This window comes from Rutidosis leptorrhynchoides, chromosome 3, assembly GCF_046630445.1.
Source record: "Rutidosis leptorrhynchoides isolate AG116_Rl617_1_P2 chromosome 3, CSIRO_AGI_Rlap_v1, whole genome shotgun sequence".
Classification (NCBI taxonomy): Eukaryota; Viridiplantae; Streptophyta; class Magnoliopsida; order Asterales; family Asteraceae; genus Rutidosis; species Rutidosis leptorrhynchoides.
The window spans coordinates 67,488,155-67,507,276 of NC_092335.1; positions in this window are offsets into that span (position 1 = coordinate 67,488,155).

Genomic DNA, 19,122 nt, shown 5'->3' on the forward strand with positions numbered 1-19,122 from the left:
GGTCTATAACGTGTCGGACGCAATTACTATCCTTGGTAGGAGCAATAGTAATGCTCACCCTTATAATTTTTCGGTCTGGCACAAGGTCCTGTCTTTGACCATGCTATGCAACCACCGTTCTTACGGTTGACACCCGATTTAGTTCAGGTGACCTAATGAATTCCAGGTGAATTCCTAAGATTTTACGTTCAATGGTAATGAACGCATTGAAAATAGGGTTTTCAGAAAACAAATCGGTTTATAATTTTGATCAAAATATTTTCTCGTTCAAACTCGAGTTTTGATATCATTGAATTCCATGAGTTTGAATTCTCAATCTTTAAGGTCAATCTCTAGGATTGAGTAATATCAGTCTTAAAAGCTGATTTTTAATCTTTAAGGAGATTATCCTTTCTGGGGATCTGATTCATTAGTCTTGTCCAGCTAATTTGCATGGTGCCCCCCCATTGTACGAGATAAATTCTTCTCATGGTTAGGATAAATCTGACCACTTGGCGACCCTGTTTAATGCTGAGGTCCGTGGATTTCCAACCGATTTTAGTGATGACTTTTCTAGATTTTTCGTCAACCTACAGCTGGTCTGGACGACAACTTCATGACCTAAATCAAGAAGCGCGTGTCTTTTTCGGAAGACTTTACTTCCTTTTAATGATGGAATTAATTCATCGTGTAGATCCATCTCTTCTTTTCTTTTATCGGGTAAAACAGTTTAGTTTAGTCCAAAGCAAAAGTATTTTCAGTTATTTGTTACAGATATATGTGACATATGTTTAAAATAACTTGGTAAATTTTCCCACACTTGGCTTTTTATTTTTCTTTTTATCGTCCTCTATTCCATTTTAAATGAATTTTGACATTTTAGTTTGTTTCTTAATTTATGTCCTTTCCGAGGTAACAATAATTTCGGTGTTAAAACCTAGTTTTATCGTTCATAAATATGTATAAACATGATTTTGAATTCATTTAATTGAAAATTTTGAAAAATTTTACTAGAATTGGGTAGTCAGTATATAAGACTAGGGCTGTTCTTTTTTATCAGAGAGCACTAGATTCTAATACAACTACTGCTTTACTAGTATTTTTAATGGTAACCAAGTGTATAAAGTAAAAAATTTTAAAATCCGAAAGAATTTAACCCCTTCCCACACTTAAGATCTTGCAATGCCCTCATTTGCAAGAAATTAGTAACAATTTAAATTATTGAGGGTGATTTGTGTGAAAATGATTAAATTTTTACCAAAGTTTCCAAATATATTGGCGTTTGTTTGCTGAATGATAAATGGTGCACATCATTTGTTCATTCCGTCTTGTTGTTATTTCACATATATTTTGCATCTTGTCGTCAAAATTAGTTGCTTTTGCTAAACTTAATGCCAGTCTTTGAAAATGCGTTGTTTTACCCTGTTGTGTACATAAGATAAACTGCAAACATATATACATATTTTTGAAGTTTGGTATATTACCCCACATTCAAAAATTATTAAAATCTAAGAATAAAAGTTAGATAATTATAAAAATGATTACAATATTAACAAAAGTATTAAACGTATCAATAATTACAGATTACAAAATAAAAAAAAAAATAATAAGTAAACTAAGGATGATATTGGTACCAATAGGGGTTCCAGGCATAACCATAAGTGCTATAGAATGCTTCGGCAGGGTCATACGTAGGATATGGTGGCTGCATCTCTATAGACCAAGGAGGGAAGATGGGTTTCGGTGTAGGAATATAGTTTCTACCTATATGTTGGCAATGAGCTATGATTTGGTTCTGATGAACTTGCCAATCTTCAAATGCTCTCTGTCTAGCATTTTCGTATTCCTGAGAAGCTATAAACCTATGCATTTCTTGCATCTCATTCCCCCCTCCTACATTACCTTGCTGCTGGTTTCTCTCCACCTGTGGATGTCTACCATGGTATCGTACTGCGGCGTTATTTCGCCGCTTCAAAACTTTCGCACCATGGTATACATTTAAACCTATAGTATCGCGGGGTTCCGGTTCTTCTACTAATAATCCCCCCCGACTTATATCCACACCGAGATATTTACCAATCAAAGTAATAAAAATACCACCTCCTATTATGCTATGTGGTCGCATCCCCCGAACCATAGCTGATAAATAATAACCCACACAATATGGTATACTTACAGCGCTTTGTGGGTCTCGAATACACATATGGTAAAACAAATCCTGTTCATTTACTTTTTCCTTGTTCTTACCCCTTTGTGTAATCGAATTAGCTAAAAACCTATGTATCACTCTTAATTCGGCTCTATCTATATCCAAATAAGAGTAATTTCCCCCTTTGAAACGGTGATGGCTTGTCATTTGACTCCACACACCGTGTGTATCAAAATTTTCATCTATCTTTCTACCGTTTAGTATCAAACCTCTACAATCGGCAGACGCTAACTCCTCAGGCGTATATATACGTAAAGCCTGAGCCATGTCCAGTAAAGACATGTGGCGAATCGAACCGCCTAACAAAAATCTAATAAAAGAACGATCGGTTAAACTAGCTACCCGATCATTCAACTCTATACTACATAACAATTCTTCACACCATACTTTATATACAGGTCTACGTATGGTGAATAAACATACCCAGTCATTAAAAGAAGAATTACCATACCTCTGTACAAGTAATTCCCTAATTGGCCCGGCCAATTCTACAGCTTCTAAGGGTCCCCATTCTATGACCCTCGGTACCTCAACAACCTTAGAATGAAGAGTATGCAAACCCCGTTGATATTTTGGATAATCTATCCAAAGTCTGTCAAATCTCAGGTTCGGGTGCAACTCTTCCAAGTGCATATCAGAAAAGGTCATGACTGGATGAGGTATATCCTGCTTGTAGTAGTTATCCACCTCCTGTTGTTCCAAATTCTCAGCAGGAGCATTGCGGGCTTGGGATGAAGATTCACCCCTTTCATTCTGCAAAACACATCAAACACAATTTTTGTGCATCCAAATATGCATTAGTGTCAGCAAAATCATCAATCAAAATAATTACAATGACATTATCAATTTATATCAAACTTAAGCTTATTTTCACATTTTTATCAAATCTACACTTTTTCAAATAAGCATATACGAAAATTTTCGCCAAGTTCATAAGCATTCAACTCAAATAACATGTCAAAATAATCATTACTAGCAATTAAACAAGTCTCAAATGGCATTATCTTTCAAAAATCAAGTTCATGAATTGTAGACTTGAAAAAAAGTCCACTTAAATTCTCAAAATCATGTTTAGGCTCAAAGTTTGGATCATTTAACTACCTAGACATGTTACACTACTCAATTTAGCAACAATTCATGACAAAAATCGGCCATAACCTGTTTATATCAAAAAGCCCCAAATTTGCTCAAGAACACAAACCCTAGATTACTCAAAATTTGAAGTTTAAGGCTTCTAATCATGTTAAACAGCATCAATCTAGGTTATACAAGCATAATACATAAACAATTTAAGTCTAATTACACTAAAAAGCATCAAAATCAATTTGGGAAAAAAATTGCTCAAGAACACCAAATTTCGGATTAAATGGTGTTTAGGTGTAGAAATTTACCGTTTTTCTTGAGTAATTCTTAGATAGCATCCTTCTCAACATGATTTTAGCAAAAGATTTGGTGATTAACGGTTAAAAATTGTGATTTTGGGGTGTATTTTGCGGGGTTTTTCGGAGTTTTTTCGCAGCAGTTTTTGAGTTTGTGGAGTGTGAAACTGAGCTGTTGCAGCTCTTATTTTTTTTTCTGTAATCCGACTCCTCCGCGAGTCGCGGGGATTTACCCTCCAAACTCCGCGACTCGCGGAGTTTGGTATATTTTTATTTTTTTTTTATAATCATTAACTTATTAAAACAATTAAGAAATTAATTTTAAAATTTTGTTTCCCTTATTATTTAGGACGAGGTCGTTTCGGATCGATGTCCTAGTCCGTCCTTCGACAAAATTTTAAAATTTGTCTTTTTGTAGCGATTGTTTTAAAAGCTAAGATTTTTGGATTTTTTCAATGTTTTTGGCATACTTTAATTCAATAAGATTAAAAATAATGATAATAAAAGTTCTCGTCCCTCCCTCGGGTAAAGCAATTTCGGTTCAAAGACCTAGTCTTCAACTTACGACGAATTTTAAAAATCATATTCTTAACTTAATGAGATAAAGTAAATTTTTGTTTTTAAATTCACACAACTTAAATATAAAATTCAAAATTAATATTAAAAATTCACACCAAACTTAAAATTTGAAATGTATAAAATTAAAAATTAATATTTTAAAAATTAAAAATTCACACCAAACTTAATTTAAAAATTTATAAATTCATATCAAACTTATATTAATTTTTCAAATATTTACAATTTTAAATATATTGTTTTTACAAAGTTTACAATATTAATTTAAGATTTAAATATTAATTTTAAAAATATGGTAAAAATAAAATTAAAAATCTTTTTGTCTTTTTATCCCACTTTAATCAATCAAATATTATCAAAAATATGCGCCCCTCTTTTCGGTAAAGTAATTTCGGTTCCAAGACCTAATTTAACTTATGACGAATTTTTGAAATATTTTGGTTTGATTGATTAAAGATATTTATACCTTAAGAATAAACGTTAAATTTCGCAGTGATGTAATAAATTTTTGAATGATATCAATAATTTCGGTCGCCAAACCTAATTTTATTCAATACCAATTTAATACTTTTTAGCGAACAAATTAGCGTTTATTATCAAAAGGTTAAAAATAAAAATAAAAATAAAAACTGTACAGACATACCTGTGAAATAGATTTCTTAGTTATATGATCTATCCCATTCATAAGATAGTCGGTTTAATTGATTTTCCATGGCTACATAGGCGTAACCTCGAGCATTCAGTGTCTTTTCTTCTAAACATATGAACGGTCCGTCTCTGCATAAAGTAACAAATTCGATATTTGAATAGGTTTGATTATTTGAACATTTACCTCCATGTGACCATTTTCCGCATTTGTGACATCGTTCTAGGTGTCGTGCTCTTCTTTTCGCTGCGGATTTTGATTTTCCTTTACCAAATTGTAACTTATTATCTTCGCATCTGGATTCTTTTCTAACTCCGTCCATTCTTTCTCTGATTGCTGATACTATTTCACTCGGTAGTATGTCATTATTACGTTTAGTGATCAAAGCGTGTAGCATTAGACCATGGTTTAGTTCACAGGCAGTCTTCATTTTGTAAAAACCTAAAAAAAATAAAAATTCAGAATGGGAGGAGAAGACTAGTTCTTTAGGGTCTGCTAGGGAAAGACCATTCGGGTTCCATTTTCGAGATTTACACGAAAACAGACAATCTAACTCTAACATAAATACATATTATCCTTTAAAGACTTGATTCTCCCCACACTTAGTTAGCTGTGGTGTCGAAATTGTGATTAACTTCGTTGTCGACTTCCATCGGACCATGTATGTAATGTTTAACTCTGTGACCATTAACTTTAAATTCAATCCCATTTGAATTTATTAATTCTATCGTTCCGTATGGGAAAACTCTTTTGACTATGAATGGTCCAGACCATCTTGATTTCAATTTTCCAGGAAATAGCTTGAATCGTGAATTGAAAAGAAGAACTCTGTCTCCTTCTTTAAATTCTTTTGAACTTCTGATTCTTTTATCATGCCATTTCTTCGTTCTTTCTTTATAGATTAACGAATTTTCGTATGCTTCATGTCTTAATTCTTCTAATTCGTTTAGTTGACTTAATCGTAGACGTCCGGCTTCATGTAAATCAAGATTACATGTTTTCAAAGCCCAAAATGCTTTGTGTTTTTATCCTACTGGAAGATGACATGCTTTTCCATAAACAAGTCTAAAAGGTGTGGTTCCAATTGGAGTTTTGTAGGCTGTTCTAAAAGCCCAGAGTGCATCCTCCAATTTAATGGACCATTCCTTCGGATTTGATCCTACGGTTTTCTCTAGAATACGTTTTAAAGCTCGGTTGGTATTTTCAACTTGTCCACTTGTTTGTGGATGATATGCGGTGGAGATTTTATGAGTTACTCCATATCTTTTAAGAACTTTCTCAAGTTGATTATTACAGAAATGAGTACCCCGATCACTTATTAAAGCTTTCGGTGTTCCAAACCTTGCAAAAAGACGTTTTAAAAAGTTGACTACAACTCGTGCATCGTTAGTTGGGAGAGCTTGTGCTTCCGCCCATTTAGATACATAATCAATGGCTACGAGTATATATAGATTATTATGAGATTTTGAAAATGGACCCATAAAGTCAATACCCCAAATGTCAAATACTTCACATACTTGGATGACATTTTGTGGCATTTCATCACGTTGACTTATTTTTCCGGCCCTTTGACATGCATCACAGGATTTGCAAAGAAGGTGTGCGTCTTTGTAAATTGTAGGCCAATAGAATCCAGCTTCATAAACTTTTCTTGCTGTTAGTTGAGGCCCATAATGCCCTCCTGTTGGTCCTGTGTGACAATGGTTTAAAATTTTACTAGCTTCATCTCCAAATACACATCGGCGTATTATTCCATCGGGACAACTTTTAAACAGATGTGGATCTTCCCAAAAATAGTGTTTTATATCACTGAAGAATTTCTTTCGTCTTTGGTACGATAATCCTTTTTCAAGGAATCCACAAACTAAGTAGTTTGCATAGTCTGCAAACCATGGGATTTCTTTATAATCTATCTTCAATAGATATTCATCAGGAAAGTTGTCTTGTATGGCTGATTCATTTAGAACTTCTAATTCGGGATTTTCAAGACGAGAAAGATGATCAGCGGCGAGATTTTCTGCTCCTCTTTTATCTCGGATTTCAATATCAAACTCTTGTAAGAGTAAGATCCAACGGATTAATCTTGGTTTAGCATCTTGTTTTGAAAATAGGTATCTAAGAGCAGAATGGTCGGTATAGACCACCGTTTTTGCTAGAACGAGATATGATCGAAATTTGTCAAAAGCAAAGACAATAGCAAGGAGTTCTTTTTCAGTAGTTGTATAGTTTGTTTGTGCTCCTTGTAACGTCTTACTAGCATAATATATAGGTTGAAATCGTTTTTCAATCCTTTGTCCTAAAACGGCTCCCATTGCAAAATCACTTGCATCGCACATTAGTTCAAATGGTAGATTCCAATTTGGTGTTATCATGATCGGTGCATTAGTGAGTTTTTCTTTAAGAATATTAAAAGATTTGATACACTCATCTGAAAAGATGAATGGAGCATCCTTTTCTAGGAGTTTATTCATAGGAGTGGCAATTTTAGAAAAATCTTTTATGAAACGTCGGTAAAAACCGGCATGCCCTAGAAAACTCCTAACTCCTCTAACATTGGTGGGATGTGGAAGTTTAGCAATTACATCTACTTTAGCTCTATCCACTTCAATTCCTTCTTTTGAAATTTTATGTCCAAGAACGATGCCTTCTTTAACCATGAAATGGCATTTCTCCCAATTAAGTACTAGATTTGATTTTTCGCATCTAATTAGCATTCGTTCCAGATTAACTAGACATGATTTAAATGTATCACCGAAGACTGAAAAGTCATCCATGAATACTTCCATGCATTCTTCTATCATGTCGTGAAAAATCGCCATCATACACCTTTGAAAGGTTGCAGGGGCGTTACAAAGTCCAAATGGCATGCGTTTGTAAGCAAAAGTACCATAAGGGCACGTGAATGTGGTTTTCTCTTGATCTTCGGGTGCTATTGGAATTTGAAAATATCCGGAAAATCCATCTAGAAAACAATAGTAACTATTTCTGGCTAATCTTTCCAACATTTGATCTATGAAAGGTAAGGGAAAGTGATCTTTTCTAGTGGCGTCATTTAATTTTCTATAATCAATACATACACGCCATCCTGTTACAGTCCTAGTAGGAATAAGCTCATTTTTCTCATTTGTAATGACAGTCATGCCACCCTTCTTAGGTACGCATTGAACTGGGCTTACCCATGGACTATCAGAGATTGGATAAATTAAACCTGCATCTAGCAGTTTAATAATCTCTTTCTTAACTACATCTTGCATATTAGGATTTAGTCTTCGTTGGCGTTGCACATACGTTTTATGACCTTCTTCCATAAGGATTTTATGTGTGCAATACGAAGGACTTATTCCTTTAATATCATGAATCTTCCATGCAATGGCTGGTTTATGGGCTTTCAACACAGAAATGAGTTGTGATTTCTCATTTTCAGTAAGAGAAGACGATATTATTACAGGTAATTCAGATTCACCATGTAAATAAGCGTATTCCAAATGGTTTGGAAGTGGTTTTAACTCTAATTTCGGAGGTTCTTCTATCGATGATTTATATCGATATCTGTCTTCTTCTTTTAGCATTTGAATTTCTTCTGTTGTTGGTTCATATCCATTAGCTATAAGTGTAGCTAACATTTCAGCTTCATCAATTGGTTCATTACCTTCTCCTAAAGAACATTCTCCTGTTCCTTGTAATTCTGGAAATTCTTCTAATAATTCTGCATGTGCATCTATAGTTTGAATATAATAACATGTATCATCTGCAGATTGTGGTTGTTGCATTGCTCTATCAACTGAAAAGGTAACACTCTCATCCTCTATACTTAGGGTCAATTTCTTACCGAACACGTCTATCATTGCTTTAGCCGTGTTTAAGAATGGTCTTCCTAATATGAGAGGAACTTGAGAATCTTCTTCCATGTCCAAAACAACAAAATCTACTGGAAATACTAAAGTACCAACTTTAACTAGCATGTTCTCCATTATCCCTCTAGGATATTTTATTGATCTATCGGCTAGTTGTATGCTTATTCTGGTTGGTTTCAATTCTCCAAGGTCTAGTTTAGCGTATAGTGAATACGGCATTAGATTTATACTAGCACCTAAGTCTGCCAATGCTTCTATTGAACTAAGACTACCCAGAAAACATGGAATTGTGAAACTTCCTGGATCAGATAGTTTTTCTGGTATCTTATTCAACAGCACTGCTGAACAATTAGCATTCATAGTAACAGCCGAGAGTTCTTCCATTTTCTTTCTATTTGATATTAGATCTTTCAAGAATTTAGCATATCTTGGCATTCCTGAAATCACATCAATGAAAGGAAGATTTACATTTATCTGTTTAAACATATCCAAGAATTTGGATTGCTCGGCTTCAAGTTTCTCTTTCTTCATTTTACTCGGGTAAGGAAGTGGTGGTTGGTATGGTTTAACATAAGGTTTATCCTTAACTGTGTTATTTTCATTAACCTTTTCAACTACCGGTTCTTTTTCCTTATCTTGATCAGGTTGTGGTTCTTGTGGAGTCGGAATAGTTTCATCAGAAGTTACAGGTATTTCAGGTGGTTTAAGTGTTGTACCACTTCTTGTGGTAATAGCTTTAGCTGTTTCATTCCTGGGGTTAGCATTTGTATCACTAGGTAGACTTCCCGGTTTTCTTTCACCTATTGACCTTGCTGGGTTACTTACTTCTTGTTCCAGATTTTGAATAGAAGCTTGTTGATTTCTAAATGCTTGAGCATTTTGTTCATTTGTTTGTTTTTTAGATGTGAAAAACTGTGTTTGAGTTTCAACTAGCTTCGTCATCATATCTTCTAAATTTGGTTTTTTATCATCGGTTTGTTGTGGTGGTTTGTTTTGAAAATTCGGTCTTTGCTGATTATAAGTATTATTGGATACTTGTTGATTGCTAAGACCTTGTTGGTTGTTGTATGGAATATTTCGGTTATAATTCTGGTTTTGATTGTAAATTGGTCTTGGCGGTTGATAATTATTCTGATAATTATTTCCAGGCCTTTGGTTTATGTATGAAATATTCTCTCTTTGTTCCATTGTTAATTCAATACTGAGACAATCTTTTGTCAAATGTGGTCCTCCACACTGCTCACAACTAATTCGTATTGAGTGAATATCTTTAGTCATCTTTTCCATTCGTCTCTCCACAGCATCTATCTTTGCGGAAATGGAATCTAAGTCATGGCTAGAATTGGCTCTAGCTGCTTTAGATGATCTAACGATGTCTTTTTCTTGGTGCCACTCATGTGAGTGGGAAGCAGTGTTATCAATAATTTTGTAAGCATCAGTTTCGGTTTTCTTCATAATAGAACCACCAGCTGCTATATCTATGTCTTTTCTTGTAGTGATGTCGCATCCTTGGTAGAATATTTGTACTATTTGACAGGTGTCTAAACCATGTTGCGGACATCCTCTTAATAACTTTCCATATCTTGTCCACGCCTCATATAGAGTTTCATTTGGTTTCTGTGTGAACGTAACAATTTCTGCTTGAAGTCTTACGGCTTTAGATGCAGGAAAGAATTGTTTAAGAAATTTGTCAACTAAAACGTCCCATGTATCGATCGCCCCTTCAGGTAACTATTCCAACCAATCTTTGGCTTCTCCCTTTAAAGTCCAGGGAAATAACATGAGATATATCTGTTCATCCTCCACTTCTCATATTTTAAATAGTGTGCAGATCCTATTAAAGGTACGTAGATGTTCATTTGGATCTTCCTTCGGCGCACCACTAAATTGGCATTGATTAGTCACCATGTGTAGAATTTGTCCTTTGATTTCATAATCTGGCGCATTAATGTCTGGATGAGTAATTACGTGACCTTGGCCAGTGCTGTAACGACCCGGAAATTTCCGACCAAATTTAAACCTTAATCTTTATATGCTTCCGACACGATAAGCAAAAACCCTAATGTTGAGTCTAGAAAGTCTGAAATCTAGATCTGGATAATTAGTTACCTTTGACCAAGCCTGTCGATTCACGAACCATTATATATATATATTTAAAAATATACACATATATATATATATATTAATTCGGAATATAGTTTGAAATATTATATTATTTAGTTAGTAGAATTATTTTTGTAAAATAAAATAATATAAATGAATCTATGTAATTACAAGTTAATACTATTTTGCTATGTTAATATTATCATCATTATAATATTTATATCATTAATATTATTATATAAAATATATGTATATATATATATATGTATGTAATTCGATGGGTATAAGTTGATATTATTGTTTAATAAAAATAATAAATTTATAATTAATGATATTAATGTTATTTATACTAGTAATAACAATATTATTATTATCACCTGTACTAAAATCAGTGTCAAAAACATTATTATTATTAATAGTTAGTATATAGTTATAAAAGTTGATATATATAAATTGATATAGTATTATTATAATACTGATAATAGGAATATTAGTAATAATATTATTATCATGTTCATAAATATTAATATGGTTACTTATTATTATTATTATTGTTATTATTAATATAATTACTAATTTTATTATTGAAGATATCATTATTATTATGATTATAAATGTTATTTTTTTTTTAAAAGTTAATATCATTATTATTATCTATGATTATAATTATTATTAATGTAATTAATATTATTATTATTACTACTATAAATAATTAAAAATATATTTTATCTTTATAAATATTTACGGATTATATGAATTAAAAACAGATATACATAAACATGATTGCATTGGATCCTAATCTTCTTTTTTTTTTTTTTGCTGTATACTATTCGGCTTGTGAACATCTGCCGACGTTATCCTCACAACGAAACAAAAACATGAATAAATTAGATTCTTACATTTATTATAGCATTACATAGCTGTCCTCTGAAAAAAAAAAAAAAAAAAAAAAAGAACGAAGGAAAAACAGATGGTGAAAAACAGAAAGGGAACCCGTCGGCCCTGTTATGGGTTCAATTTCCAAATTTAATGATTATGAAATCAATTTTAAAATCTATTAATGAGATATTGTTAGGAATGATCCATTTACAGATTCTGTAAAGTTTCAATTGATAAATCCCCATATCGAAATCGAATTTTGAAAATCAACTTTTAAGTTCAAAAGTCAAACCGATTGTTCATGATAAAATTCAGGTTCGTTCTTATGTTTTAACTTAAATTGAGGATTGATAAAGTTTTCAGGAAAGGATTAGAACCTTTTTCATGTTGTAAGTACCATCTGAAACCGTCCTAAATTCATAATCAATATTTGAGTTCTTATGTTCTTCGTGATATCCCTTCTTTCTGTTTCAGATTCTTTATATGTATTTGAATTTATTTTAAATGAGTTAAACAAATTTTTTTAAAGATTATGTAATACGTATAAATCTTAAAACGAGCTAGAAATCAAACTGATTATCAAAGTTTGATTAGGATATGGGTGTTAATCGATCACAGTTAAGAAAAAGAAGATGAATTTTGGGGAAACGAAATACGGGTTAAATTTAAAAAGGATCTGTAATATATCGAATAAACGGGCAACAGCCCAATGGTTAAGCATGTTAGCGAGAAGCGTGAGGTCTTGGGTTCGAGTCCCGTTGTTGTCTTTTCTTTTTGGTGGAAGTTTTAAGGAGGTATACATATTTATTCCCATTTCTATTATTATTATGATTGTTATTATTATTATTATTATTATTAATACAAATATAATTATAATGAAGATATATTATTATTAATAAAATTAATATCATTACTAATATGTGTGTTATTATTTTTAACATGTTTGGGATTATTATTATTAATAATGATATCAAAAATTTTTTAATAAAATTATTATTAGTAACTTACTAATATAAAAATTATCATTTTTAACAAATAAATATTTTTTTTAAATTATATTTAGTACATATACTATAATGATATTAATATCTCATACCAACCACATAATAACATTATATAGATATATATATATATATATATATATATATATATATATATATATATATATATATATATATATATATATATATATATATATATATATATATTTGTATAAATCCTAAAATAAATTGTTATATTAGTTATATAAATATACAAACTAAATATATTAAATTTATCTATATCTATATAACGTATGAAATAACAAGTATATTATTAATAGTAATATATATAAACTTGTTCGATTACGAGTATACGTTTTAATAAATATACGAATGATATAGGTTCGTGAATCCGAGGCCAACCTTATACGTGTTCAATGGTGTTATATGTATTTTTACTACAAAATACATTAGGTGAGTATATAGTCCCACTTTTAAACTCTAAATATTTCGGGATGAGAATACATGTATTTTATGTTTTACGTTATGGACACAAGTAACTGAAAAATATATTCTACATTGAGTTGTACCACTGGCATACTTCCCTGTAGCTTGGTAACTAATATTTACAGCGGTATTGTAAACGCGAATCCTGTTGATAGATCTATCGGGCCTGGCATCCCCAACCGGACTGGACGACCAGTATTCAACGGTTGCACAGTACTTCGTTTCGTGACTACACTTGGTACGGTGTAGTAAGATTTCATAATAAAGGGAATATGCGACGTGATTAAATGTTAAGTATGGTTACCAAGTGCTCAACCACTTAGAATATTTTTATTAAAACGTTTATATATGAAATCTTGTGGTCTATATATATATTGCTGCCGGCATTAAACCTATATCTCACCAACTTTATGTTGACTTTTTAAAGCATGTTATTCTCAGGTACGAATTAAGTCTTCCGCTATGCATTTGTTCATACTAAAGACATTACTTGGAGTCGATCATCGCAATGGAACCAGATATTGATGATTTCGTCCAGGGGGACTTGGACGGGGTTTGACAGAATGGTATCAGAGCGTTGGTCTTAGCGAACCAGGTCTTGCATTAGTGTGTCTGACTAGTAGTTGTTAGGATACATTAATGAGTCTGGACTTTGACCGTGTCTATATGTCAAAAGTTTTGCATATCATATTTAGTCGGAAATCATCTGCTTATCATCCTTAGGAATTGCCTGCTTAGTATTCTTAAGTCTAGACACGTCTTACTGCATTTATTGCATTGATAGTGTATAGACAAAATTCATATTTTAGCATATCTGCTACTGTAGAATTGCCGAATACATGTCGTAAATTCCTCCGTAGTCTACGAAATCTTTGGTATTATATTTTAAAATGACATCCAATATCCGAAAATCATTTCACATCGAAGATTCCTTCCTTCCACCAAGTTGTTCTCTAAGCGACGAACCTAAATCACTTGCCGGCGAACCTGTTCGAGAAACCATTTTCTCCCTTATCTCTAGAGTATCTCGTCACGATTATATATTATCCCATATTTCGAATCTTGTTCATTTGCTCGCTCCAACCGCCAATCATCCTGGTGTACAAGCAGAAGTTAACGAACTACGCGCTCATGTGACGGCTTTGGAGAATATGGTGCGAATGTTGCAAACACCAGCAGCCGCACCAGCAGCATAATCAGCACCACCATCATCAACGTCAACGGTATCCTTATTATCCCCAAATCACAACCGCGTCGTAAATCTCCACGTCACAAACTATACCTCAAGCATAATCACCGTTCTATGTATTGTTCTATCTACATTATTTTCGTTCTACATAACATTCTACATTGGTTATCCTCACTTTACATATCATTCCACATCAATTATCTCCGTTCGATATGACGATTTTGTAATTTCTAAAGTTAGAAATTATGTAATCTGGTATTAACGATAAATCAAATGAGTTTAATATCTTATTGACTCATTAAATCCATAATTACATTCGAAGAAAATATATATGTAAGTATATTTTCATAAAGATTGTAATTAAAAATTCTTTCGTACAAACTGTTAATGATGAAAATATTTTAACGGGTAGGTAGTACCCGAGAAATATTTAGAATTCACATTAATAAGTTACACTGTACATTCTTCGAATCTGATTCAACGGTTATCTATTATCTTACTTACAACCACCGATATTCGTATCCGCTCACCCCAGAATAACCATTTTCATTCAAATTTCATATTCGAATTTTGACCTATCAGAATCCAACAAGTGGCATAATGAAGAAAATATTGGACGAAAATAAAAAGTGTTAGAAACAAACGAATTAATTAGTTGAAATTATGATAGGAATCCACGCTAACTGTTCCGGCTAACTGTTCCCACCTAACTGATTAACATTTAATTTATCGCAATTTACATTATCGCAATTTACATTCTCGCAATTTTATTTATCGTCATTTAATTTCTGTTATTTACTTTTACGCACTTTAGTCGGGACACATGTACAACAATACGTCGGATTAATTCTGAGACAACACGTTGTATAATGGGTCATGATATATATTTATTTTACGCTTTTTAAATAACGGGACACGTATACAAGGTTTCGACTTATCATATCGACCCATCTATATATATATTTCGGAACGACCATAGACACTCTATAGTTAGCTATACATGGTTGAGGTGGATTCCAAAATATACATATGGTTTGAGTTGTGATCTATACCGAGACCGGTACACGGGTCACGATACGTATTATTTAATTCGAATATTATATATTAAATTATATATGAATCATTGAACCATCGGACTATTGGACTGCTAACTTTGGACAATTAAAATGAATTAAATTAAAATATTGATTATAACATATGAAACTAAATAATTCTTCAAGCTTGCCACTTGATTTCATCTTAAACCTCATTTGTATCTCGACAATTATAATGCGTGTTCAAATCTTTCATGATTCTTGAAAACCCCTCAATTGAGAGGATGAACCAACCGCGTTTCATCTACGGAAGAAAAGACTTAGGCTCCTGTAAGACTCTCGGAGACTGAGTCAACATTTAACACGCAGCAGTGTTAATTTCTTTAGTGTTATTATTACCCAAAATAACTTTGCAATCCCTTTTCAAATTAGCCAATTTTGTCACAGCTCCAGCAAGTTAACCTCGACTTCTCAGAAAGGTTAGTTTCGATATATATACACGTTATTCTTTCGCTGTCGTTACCGGAGAATCTTTTATATTCCATCATCAGCGTTTAACCGTCTAAAAACACAATTCTCCTGAAACCACCTCAGTTTGATAACCGATGACCCAGGTCCGCAAACTTTGAGAATACTGACGAAGCAGCATGTTGTAGATGGTCTTAATAGCCAAAAGTTGATGATAAAGAACGGAGTATTGGAAACACTCAATAGAAAATTTAGTACCGAAAAGCGGATTATGCGAAACTATGAAGTAAGCCGTGGACAAATCACAAAGAATAAGTTTGACTTCAAAAGAATTTAAAAGATTCAGTGCCTGCTGAAATCCTTAGTACATACCCTACTCCTTACTCTAAAACCTTTGCTGACACTATTTTTCATCATCATCCTTCGGCATTAGAAGTTCCAAGATATTATCATATCTTTCATTATAAATATTCTCAATGTTTCTGAAGATATTTTTATAACTATTCTTATCGGAAATCATCTATCTTCTCGCGCTATCTGTATCACATCATAAAAGAAACTGTGTTAGTTTCTACATTCTGAAACCTCCGAATTTAAAATATGAATGTTTTGAAGTAGTGTTAGGAACTGATGCATGAATTAGTATAATATAATGAAACTTGATCAACTTCATTATATTACAGTAAGTCATGTTAAGTTTCTAATGGATGTGATGATTCACAATACCATCATCATGTGTCATGTTACACGACTCTTACATTCTATCCAATCCAACCATATTAGGAACATATTATCTTGATAGTTCTATCTTTTCCAGGATATTCTGGTAATTTGACAAGTCAAAATCGTGCCATTACCATTTCTTTCTAAGAGCATTAGCTATGTACATTTCGAGTTTCATACCTACGAATTTCGGATCATTGCTCGCTTGACTTGAGGACGGGAAGATATAAAACCCAACAATCACTCAGAAATTACAAACCGTGTATATCAATACGTAATGCAATGTAAAGACACGGGAGAACTACAAACACTATAAACACAAGAGTATAGTAAAAGTAATAGATTTTTCTGGCGGTAGATGAAAAAGAAGGATGATTGATATGAAGGTTAGAAGTATATCAAGGATCAAAATGGGATGGAAAATATTGACGAATGTAGTAAAAATAGGAAGTAAGAAGAAATGATAGAAGATGTGAAGTATGGAAGTAAGGAAGGGAAGAAAGTGGATTTATAGTGAAATATCCGACAAAGAAATCGAAACAGATTGTCACGTTAAATCAAAAAAAAAAAAAAGATTCTGATCACTGAAGAACCAAATCTTATTACGTAAGATTTTCTTTTAAATTCCTTAAATTCCGGAAATTCACTGTGACTACGTCAAAAGTTACATCTCTATCTCAATCTCTTGTGACAGCTTCACTCGTACGTTTCACATAATCGAATCGTTTTACCACTATTACTAAATGGTGATAAAACTCTAGTTAACAATTCATATTCATCATAAAAATATTTTATTGTTAGTCATGCAATCTCGATCAAATTTCGGGGACGAAATTTCTTTAACGGGTGGGTACTGTAACGACCCGGAAATTTCCGACCAAATTTAAACCTTAATCTTTATATGCTTCCGACACGATAAGCAAAAACCCTAATGTTGAGTCTAGAAAGTCTGAAATCTAGATCTGGATAATTAGTTACCTTTGACCAAGCCTGTCGATTCACGAACCATTATATATATATATTTAAAAATATACACATATATATATATATATTAATTCGGAATATAGTTTGAAATATTATATTATTTAGTTAGTAGAATTATTTTTGTAAAATAAAATAATATAAATGAATCTATGTAATTACAAGTTAATACTATTTTGCTATGTTAATATTATCATCATTATAATATTTATATCATTAATATTATTATATAAAATATATGTATATATATATATATATGTATGTAATTCGATGGGTATAAGTTGATATTATTGTTTAATAAAAATAATAAATTTATAATTAATGATATTAATGTTATTTATACTAGTAATAACAATATTATTATTATCACCTGTACTAAAATCAGTGTCAAAAACATTATTATTATTAATAGTTAGTATATAGTTATAAAAGTTGATATATATAAATTGATATAGTATTATTATAATACTGATAATAGGAATATTAGTAATAATATTATTATCATGTTCATAAATATTAATATGGTTACTTATTATTATTATTATTGTTATTATTAATATAATTACTAATTTTATTATTGAAGATATCATTATTATTATGATTATAAATGTTATTTTTTTTTAAAAGTTAATATCATTATTATTATCTATGATTATAATTATTATTAATGTAATTAATATTATTATTATTACTACTATAAATAATTAAAAATATATTTTATCTTTATAAATATTTACGGATTATATGAATTAAAAACAGATATACATAAACATGATTGCATTGGATCCTAATCTTCTTTTTTTTTTTTTTTTGCTGTATACTATTCGGCTTGTGAACATCTGCCGACGTTATCCTCACAACGAAACAAAAACATGAATAAATTAGATTCTTACATTTATTATAGCATTACATAGCTGTCCTCTGAAAAAAAAAAAAAAAAAAAGAGAACGAAGGAAAAACAGATGGGGAAAAACAGAAAGGGAACCCGTCGGCCCTGTTATGGGTTCAATTTCCAAATTTAATGATTATGAAATCAATTTTAAAATCTATTAATGAGATATTGTTAGGAATGATCCATTTACAGATTCTGTAAAGTTTCAATTGATAAATCCCCATATCGAAATCGAATTTTGAAAATCAACTTTTAAGTTCAAAAGTCAAACCGATTGTTCATGATAAAATTCAGGTTCGTTCTTATGTTTTAACTTAAATTGAGGATTGATAAAGTTTTCAGGAAAGGATTAGAACCTTTTTCATGTTGTAAGTACCATCTGAAACCGTCCTAAATTCATAATCAATATTTGAGTTCTTATGTTCTTCGTGATATCCCTTCTTTCTGTTTCAGATTCTTTATATGTATTTGAATTTATTTTAAATGAGTTAAACAAATTTTTTTAAAGATTATGTAATACGTATAAATCTTAAAACGAGCTAGAAATCAAACTGATTATCAAAGTTTGATTAGGATATGGGTGTTAATCGATCACAGTTAAGAAAAAGAAGATGAATTTTGGGGAAACGAAATACGGGTTAAATTTAAAAAGGATCTGTAATATATCGAATAAACGGGCAACAGCCCAATGGTTAAGCATGTTAGCGAGAAGCGTGAGGTCTT